The sequence below is a fragment of the Chiloscyllium punctatum genome, chromosome 31 (genome assembly GCF_047496795.1).
Source record: "Chiloscyllium punctatum isolate Juve2018m chromosome 31, sChiPun1.3, whole genome shotgun sequence".
Lineage (NCBI taxonomy): Eukaryota > Metazoa > Chordata > Chondrichthyes > Orectolobiformes > Hemiscylliidae > Chiloscyllium > Chiloscyllium punctatum.
The window spans coordinates 61,852,652-61,862,414 of NC_092769.1; positions in this window are offsets into that span (position 1 = coordinate 61,852,652).

Consider the following 9,763-nt stretch of genomic DNA (forward strand, 5'->3'; position numbering starts at 1 on the left):
TTTGTCATCTGCCAGAGTCTAGTGGTCTCCATTTCCTCATTAAGACATCATCTTTAAGATAAAATCAGAGATACCTTCGGGTGCTTTTTTTTGCTGTGTTTGTGTTTTGATACAGTTGCTTCAAATTCTCATCTTTCTGCTGTAATTTAGTTAATTTCTCTGAGTTAAAGCGGTCTGCTTTGTCATCTATCTGCCTCTGGTTTGTCTCAACCATATCATCAAACAGGGTTTCTGCTAATTACACTTCAAATTGCTTGTCAGTGCTATTTCATCTGTCCTGTTTCGACTGGTCACTCTGTGATCTCTTTTGCACGCAGTCAGGAAATATCACAGGATATGTGTCCCGCAACAATTCAATTGCCTGAGTTTCCACTGGCTTTTTCAAATACAGTAGGCAAAAGATAATCCCAATTTAATGATGTTGTTCCAAATACTTGCAACAATTCCCATAAACTCCCCTTAGCACAATAGGTAAAATCAAACGCAGGGTCTTACAAGAGAGATGTCAGAGAGAGAGAGAGATAGGGACAGAGACAGACAGAGGGAGACAGAGAGAGAGATAGAGAGATTAAGATATATCGAGAGAGGGAGAGAGAGGGGGGGGGAGAGATAGAAAGAGTGTGAGAGAGAGAGAGAGAGATGGAGAGAAAACCAGCATGGATCTGCTTCTTTAGGTCCAGCAGCTTCCAAACTGCCCTGAGTGCTTTCAGTCAATACCAGACTAGAGAGATACTGAGCTGAGAGATGTGGCCACTCCCCTTTCATTTTACAAGTTTTTTTTTAGACTTAAAGGCCTTTTGTCTGAAGTAGTATCTGTTACCTATAATAAAATTGGCCCTAACACCCTTCAAACCCATTCTTTTTGGAGTCTGTGTCCTTTAGGATTTCTCTGAAAAAAAAGCCAAGTACAAAATAAACTTGTTAAAGGAGCAGCATCGCCACAGGCATTAGTTCTACTCATTTTATATTAATTATGGGGAGGGACAAAGCTGGCCCACGGGTTCAAGTCCCAGCTTGGAGCAAGGATTTAAACAGGAGCTTGCACAGGTTGACTGGATTAGTTTGTTTGCATGGAAAGGGACCACCAGCAAGTGGGAAGTTTTCAAAAGTGAGACAAGAGGAGTTCAAGGTTGAAGGGCAAGCTTCATGGGAATAACGAACCATGGATGACAAGAGATATTGTGGCTTTGACCACAAAACAAGCATGGATACGTCCCTCAAGTACAGGCAGCTGGGATCAAGGGAATCCCTGGAGGTATACAGGGAATACAGCAGTTCACTGAAGAAGGAAATCAAGACGACGAAAAGGGCACGAGATATCCTTAGGTGGCAAGATCAGGGTGAATCCAAAGAGGTACTTTCAGTGCATTACAGGAACAACAATAACTAGAGCGAGAATTGGGACCCGCAAAGAGCAAACTGGACATGTATGTGTAGAACCACAGGATATGGGCAATGTTCTCAAAGAAAATTTCTCTTCTGTGTTTACCATGAAGACATGAAGACTTTGGAACTTGGGGAAGTTAGCGTTGATATCTTGAGTACAGTCTTTATCAAAATAGAGAAGACGTTGGATGCATTATCATGTATGAAAGTGGATAAATCTCCTGGTCCTGACCAGCTATATCGATCAACACAGCAAGAGGCTAGACAAGAAATTGTGGGGGCGCCGGCTGATATTCGTGCATCATTGTTAGCCATTGTTGAGGTCCCAGTAGACTGGAGGGGAGCAAATATTTTGACATTATTCAAAAGGCTGCAATGAAAAGCTTGGAAACTATAGATCAGGAAGCTTAACTCTGGTGGTGGGTAAGTTCCTTGTGAAAATTCTGAGAGATAAGACAAACATGCTTTTGGAAAGATAAGGTTTGGATAGGAATCATACTTCACAAATTTATGAGAGTCCTTTGATTAAGTGACCAGGAAGTTTGACGAGGGCAGAGTGGTAGATGTGGTTTATATGGATTTCAGCAAGGCCTTTGATAAGTTTCTACATGGTAAGCTGCTCTGGAAGGTCAACTTGCATGGAATCGGGGGAGATGACAATTTGAATACAAAATTGGCTTGATGGTAGGAAGCAGAGAGTAATCGTGGAAGGATGCTTGTCGGACTGGAGGTCTGTGTATGGTGGAGTGCCTCAATGGTGGATGCTGGGCCAATTACTGTTTGTTGTCAACGTCAACAATTTGGATGAAAATCTACAAGGTATGATAAATAAATTTGCTGAACAATAATAGGTGGTACTGTGGATATTGAGAAAGGTTATCAGGAATTGCAGCAAAGATTTGTGAATTCAGCAAAAAATGGCAAATGGAGACTCATACAGATAATTGTGAGATCTTGCACTTTGAAAGTGAAACCAAGATAGTAGTTTCATGGTGAATGGTTAGGGCTTAAGGAGTGTAACGGAGCAGAGGAATCTTGGAGTTTAGCTTCACAGTTCTCTGAAGAGTGGAGTCACATGTAGACAGGGAAGTGAAGAACGTTTTTGGAATACTGGCGTTCAGCTGTAAGGGCACTGAATATAAAAGTTGAGAAGTTATGTTGCAATTGTACAGGATTTCAGTGATGCTGCACTCAAGGGAAGGAAATGGCCTGGTGGTGTTGTCGGTTGACTGTTAATCCAGAGACTCAAGGAATGTTGTGGGGACCCGCATTTGAATCCCACAATGACAGAACGTATAATTTGAACGCAGTAAAAAAAAGATAGAGTAGGCTCGAAGAGCTGAAAAGGACTCGCCTGTTGTTATCTCTGATATTCTTGTTATTACTTTTGGCGATTTTATCTGGAAAATTTTTATCTGCTGTTATTTCACAATATACTGTTTATTATTTTAGCAATCTGTGTTTTCTTTATTTGGAGATGCCGGTGTTGGACTGGGGTGCACAAAGTTAAAAATCACACAACACCAGGTTATAGTCCATCAGGTTTAATTGGAAGCACACTAGTGATAGTTTCACTTCTTTCATGTGCAAATCATAAAACCTTTTTTTTAAAAAGTTGCATTCTCGGGTTAGCTGTTAACAATGGTGATAGCTAGACAATGCTATCACTGTATTCTAACAGCTGAAAGGCTCAACAGACAATCAATTTTTCAATGTATAATTTCAGTTACACCACACTGTTAATTTTTGCTATAAATTCTGTGTTAGGATTGAGCCCTCCACTATCACCTCATGAAGGAGCGTCGCTCCGAAAGCTAGTGTGCTTCCAATTAAACCTGTTGGACTATAACCTGGTGTTGTGTGATTTTTAACTGTGTTTTCTTTAATATCGTACAATATAACAAGGGTTAATATTGATTGTTACAACACATGGTAAACCCTTCTACTTAATTTAAAACCAGCAACACAGAAAAGATTTATCCTGTGCAGTAATCTGTAAATATTCGAGTGGTCACGGACTATTTAAAGTAAACATTAACAACTTTATTTCTTAAAGTTTGAGAGAGAACAATTAACTAACAACTATTTACAATCGCTTCCTCTAACCTATCTTTTGCCTTCTCTTTTATAATACTAGTCCAATAAAACTCCCAATTCAAATTTACAGAAAAATTCAAATTTTAAAGTGGTCGAATCTTTAGCTTCTTTGGCTCTTCAGGTGATGGTTGAGGTTTTTCTCTTTGCAAACTCCTTCTCTAGTCAGGTACCTCTCAGGGAGTTCTGACTAGCAGGCTACGGCTGTTGATGTGGTGGCCGTTCTCCTCCCAACTGTTCAATTTTCCCCAGTCTTATACCACAAAGCATCAGATTGCATCATTGCCTTTTAAGATTGTCAATATAATCAATTAAAACTGGATTGGAATGTGGTATTTTTCTGCTACAATTTCTGATAATCTTCTTCAATTCCACAATACCACCTATTTATTTTTCAGCAAATTTATGCCTTGTAGATTTTCATCCAAATTGTTGATGTTGATAACCAATTGTAATTGAAACTGATTGACCTAATTAAAATCTGTTTTGTCGTTTCCAGGCAAGCAGATACTCCAGTAGCTGGAGCACAGGTTACGTTGTGTCTTATTCAGAACACTTGGTGCTGTCACTGCGAGCTTTTACTCTCTTAAAGGTTTGTTTGCCACATCTTCATAACACTATTACAAAATTAAATTACTTTTATAGTTCTTCATATATCGCATTAGTCTCCTTCCTCAGTTGTGTTACCAGGGCACGATTATTACTGCACCAGTCTGGTAATCCTTTATGCAGCACAGACATCTAGTAAAATAATGACTGAACAACACCCTGTTGTATATAATTTCACGCTATCAGAACCATTAGCACACAAACTCCTCTGCCTATTTATACAATAGTTGGTCGTTTTGTCGTTGGGACTTGACCATTCCTTGCTTATGTTCCGAGTAGACCAGACAGAATGTCAGTTTGGTTTACATTTCCATACCATTGTTAATTCAAATGAATTTCTAACCATTCCCATTATTACGGTGCTATCTAAGATAAGGTATCTTAAACTGTATCCATTAGCATTACCCTAGATCCTTCTCTGTTCATCTGAATAAAGGTCATGTGTCCACTTGTATTGCTTTTGGCCTAGTCTCAATTATTACATTCTAGATGAAATATCATTCTACATGACACTGACTCCACCGCTATTCCTGTTGCATAGTTCGAAAACATGCTGCACTTTTGTGTGAAATTTTGTAAAACACTTGTTTCTCCGTGAATGTCTTTGCATTCTTCTAATTCTATGGTCCTATCAGACTACAAGTAAATTACCATATTCAGTCGTGTCTGTGTTCACACTGCACTAGCCCCTACCTTATGAATGAATTAACGAGACCACATTTGTCTCTGTTTGTGCAACAAAAGACCTTTACAAATGGCAAACGCATCAGAAACTCTGAAAAGAAACTCCCGCATTTAGAGGCCTCTCCTGAATTTGTAGCTTAGCACAACAAAGGCATGATTTGTAGTTTCGAATTGGCCCAGACTTTGCATGTGATTGTTTCCTCCTCAGTTAAATCAAATAAACAAGAACTGAAACTGTTACCAATACATCAAATACATGTAAAATCTGATAAGTAAATCAGATTTGTGGAAAGGAGGGAAATAAATGGAACCGGGCGTAGATAATTCGCATTTTTTTAGGTGAAATGTAGGACAAGTTAACAACTGTCAGTGGCTACGCTTGATGGAAAGACAAAACGTGGCTTGTGGGGAGCATAAAAATTCAAAAGGAAAAGTCTTAGCCAGCTGTCCTCAGTGCATGTATACAGTCTACATTGTAAAATGATTCCCCTTGATAATATTATGAGTGGAAGGCACTACGGTATGTATTTGTTTACCGAACCATAACTAATGTTTATTATGTAACTTAATTGTTCCGCAAAAATTTCAGTTGGAATAAATGAGTGACACAGCGAGCGTGGCTCTGACCTAAAGTCTACAGATTCTGACATCCCTTCAATCTCCGAAAACAAGGATGCATGGACCAGCAAATGGGCTCTTCTTTGCCATTGTCTATCCCTTTCTTGCTGTTATTGGTGCCCCTGGTAATTAACGGATTACAAACTAAATAATTTTCTTTTATTGCACATAAACATTTGCTTTTCTGTTTCATAGTACTTTTAATATCCAATGTTACCCGAGAATCCCGGAATTCCTGTGCATTACAATTTATTAGTATATGTAATGGTAAATAATGGCATTATTCGCACTTGTATTTCAGAGTTTTTACGTTAATACATTACTCTTATAAAGCTGATATTTGTCATTTTTTTTAAATACTTGGACATTCGATATTATGCTTTTAACGTGAACTTCTGACATAATATTGTAAGACTTAATCTAGTGTATTTAATGTGATGTGAAACAATAGCTTTGTTTAGTTTCATGATCATTTAGCGTCATTCATATAATCCCAAGAATGAGTGGAAGGATGGTGGAAGAAACAAGTGTAGTTGAAAAATTTATAGCTGCTTCGAATTTTCAGTTCTCCTGATAGGTTTGTACCTTCGGCGTCTATGATGGTAATCCTGTTTTGACATCCTCGGTGGATGTAACAGTTGCTAACAAAATGGAGTAATGATTGTTCATCTGTAATTTCCACTTGAGATGGTAGTGTTACAATTGTAACGAAAGCCACTGAAATTGGTACAGTAAGGGTGCTTCACAGAAGTTTTGGCAGACATTTTGACACAGAGAAAGAAATGGATTGGACCTTCAGAAGGGAGGAGATGCAGACTGACTGAGGGAGTCATTTTCAATGACTAAATGGGCAACCAGCAATAATCATACTGGATAAATTCATGATGGAACGGCATTCTACAAGCTGGTGCTTCCAAATAAATCTGTTGGACTATAACCTGGTAATGTGTGCTTTTAACTAACTGCAGAGTGACACAAAAGGCCAGCATTGGAGAGAATCAGGAGAGACTTGGTAATCTCAGCTGATGGTAAGGTTACACAGGCGCAAGAGTGCAGAAATTGTGGACAGGACTTGAAAACTCGGAGATGAAATTATTAAAACTATAACATTAACAGACAGAACGTCAATGTAGATCAATAAGTGTCTCTGGATAAATCGGATTTAGGCTGATTAAAGCTGTCGATAGCAGATACTCAGGATAAGCTTAACGTGTATTTGGAAAAGCAAGGACTGATTAGAGATAGTCAACATGGCTTTGTGCATAGGAAATCATGTCTGACAAACTTGGTTGAGATTTTTGAAGAAGGAACAAAGAGGATTGATGAGGGCAGAGCCGTAGATATGATCTATATGGACTTCAGTAAGGTGTTCGACAAGGTTCCCCATGAGAAACTGGTTAGCTGGAGGCCTGTGACCAGTGGAGTGCCACAAGGATGGTCCTGCGTCCACTTATTTTCATCATTTTTATAAATGATTTGGATGTGAGCATAAGAGGTATAGTTAGCAAGTTTGCAGATGACACCAAAATTGGAGGTGTAGTGGACAGCGAAGGTTACCTCAGATTACAATGGGATCTTGATCGGATGAGCCAATAGGCTGAGAAGTGGCAGATGGAGTTTAATTCAGTTAAATGCGAGGTGCTGCATTTTGGGAAAGCAAATCTTAGCAGAACTTAAACACTTAATGGTCGGGTCCTGGGGAGTGTTGCTGAACAAAGAGACCTTGGAGTGCAGGTTCATAGCTCCTTGAAAGTGGAGTCACAGGTAGATCTTATAGTGAAGAAGGTGTTTGGTATGCTTTCCTTTATTGGTCAGAGTATTGAGTACAGGTGTTGGGAGGTCATGTTGTGGCTGTACAGGACATTGGTTAGACAACTGTTGGAATATTGCAGGCAATTTTGGTCTCCTACCTATCAGAAAGATGTTGTGAAACTTGAAAGTGTTCAGAAAATATTTACAAGGATGCTGCTAGGATTGGAGGATTTGAGCTATAGAGAGAGGCTGGACAGGCTTGGGCTGTTTTCTCTGGTGCGTCGGATGCTGAGGGGTGACGTTATAGAGGTTTACAAAATTATAAGGGGCATGGTTAGGATAAATAGACAAAGTCTTTTCCCTGGAGTCAGGGAGTCCAGAACTAGAGGGCACAGGTTTAGGGTGAGAGGGGAAAGATATAAAAGAGACCTCAGGGACAACGTTTTCATGCAGAGGGTGGTACGTGTGTGGAATGAGCTGCCAGAGGAAGTGGTGGAGGCTGGTACAATTGCAACATTTAAAAGGCATCTGGATGGGTATATGAATAGAAAGGGTTTGGAGGAATATAGCCTGCATGCTCACAGGTGGGACTAGTTTGGTTTGGGATATCTGGTCAGCACGGGCAGGTTGGACTGAAGGGTCTGTTTCTGTGTCGTGCATCCCTATGACTAGGTATATGCAGCTATAAAGGTCATCGCAGTAGTCTGAGAGCAACACCTATGGTGGGAGCAGACTGCAGTGTCCCCGGTATTAACAAATGTTCCACCCAGTCGTCAACAGTGAACCATCAACAATGATTTTGGAACAGGCAAATGTTGAGCATGGAAAATCAATGGAGCATACTGCTTCAGTTCCAGAATAATGCAACTGGCGATTGCAGCCCATTCAGTGTCATATTTCACTCTCTTCATCCCTTACAGCAAACTTGTTGGCAATTGTAGTCCTATCTGGACGACGATGTGGACTTTCTCGATGCGTCACCTACTATCTGAAGGCGATAGCAGCAGCTGATTTATTTGTCATTATTACTGGATGCATCTTAAACAGAATTGGCCGCATCTATTTTAGCTATAGTGTCCTGTCAACCACCACTGGCTGCAGCATAAATGCTGTGTTGGTCTATGCAGCTCGGGATGCTTCTGTTTGGCTGACAGTAGCCTTCACCATTGATCGTTTTGTGTCTATCTGCTGCCAGAGCCTGAAGAACAGTTACTGCGCTGTGAAAACTGCATCACTGGTCATAGGAATGATTTGTGTCTTTATTTGCGTCAAGAACGTCCCATACTACTTTATTTATCAGCCCTTATACAGTCTGAATGGGTTGCCTTGGTTCTGTAACATCAAGCCTAACTTCCATACTTCATCTGCATGGCAAGCTTACCATTGGCTCGATCGCATCTTAACTCCTTTTCTCCCTTTCTTCCTCATTCTGTTTCTCAACGTCCTGACAGTGAGGCATATTCTTGCAGCGAGCAGAGCCCGTAAGAGGCTCCGATGCGCTGAGAACCGTATTGATTCTGAGATGGACAAACGTAAGAGGTCTATAGTTCTGCTCTTTGCCATCACGTTCAGCTTCCTCCTCCTGTGGGCCACCTATATCGGACGTTTTCTTTACAGATTGATTGCACGTGACGAGTATGTCAGCAGCCTGAACTTCAGATCCTCACAGTACATCCTTCAAGAAACGACGAACATGCTCATGTTACTTAGTTCCTGCAACAACATCTTCATCTATGTGGTATCACAGAAAATGTTCAGAAAGGGATTGAAGGAGATTCTTATGTGTCCCTTTCAAATATTCACCACCTGCATAAAATGGCCGACAGGGAAAACAGAAAACTCTCCTACCAATATTTCCCATGGAGCATAGTGTGAAGCACTGTCTGATCCAAACCACAAATTCAAAAAAAGAAAATTCTTACCATCACTCAGGGCCAATATTTATCCCTCATTTCACATCATTAAAGCCAATTTGATATTTATTTGCACAGCATTTTTGTGAAGTCTCACACTGCATGTTTGCTGCTACTCTTCTGTCATATAACTGGATGGTACATAATTAGCCCTTCCTTCGTTAATGTGTTCCTTCCTCCCTTCTTTCCTTTCTGTTTTTTCTTCTTTCCTCCCATCTTACCATCTTCCTTTCTTTATTAACCATGGAGTAACCAAATTGGATTGACGCCTTGTCTCTTTCTGACTACATCCTTACTCATGAAATAAGTTTTGTTTAATTCATTCATGGGGTTCGGGCACCTCTAACAGGATCAGAATCTCTTGCCCATCCCCAACAGCACTGAAACAGGTGCTGGTAAAACTTCTACTTTGAACTGCCTAATTCCTTAGGGTGCAGGTAAACCACAATGCTGTAAAGGAAAGGGCTCCATGAATGTTAATCTAGCACCACTGCACAACCACTGATATAATTCCAAATCGCGATGGTGCAGAGGAGAACTTCAAGCTGACAGATTTCCCTTGTTTTGCTTCCTTTGTCCTCCAGCAAGGTAGATGTCACGGCTTGCAAAGGCCTTTTGATAGAAACTCGGGTTTGATAGAAACTCGGGCACTTGCATCTGATAGAAGGTAGATGCTGCTGCTACTGTGTGACAGTGATTAAATGTTG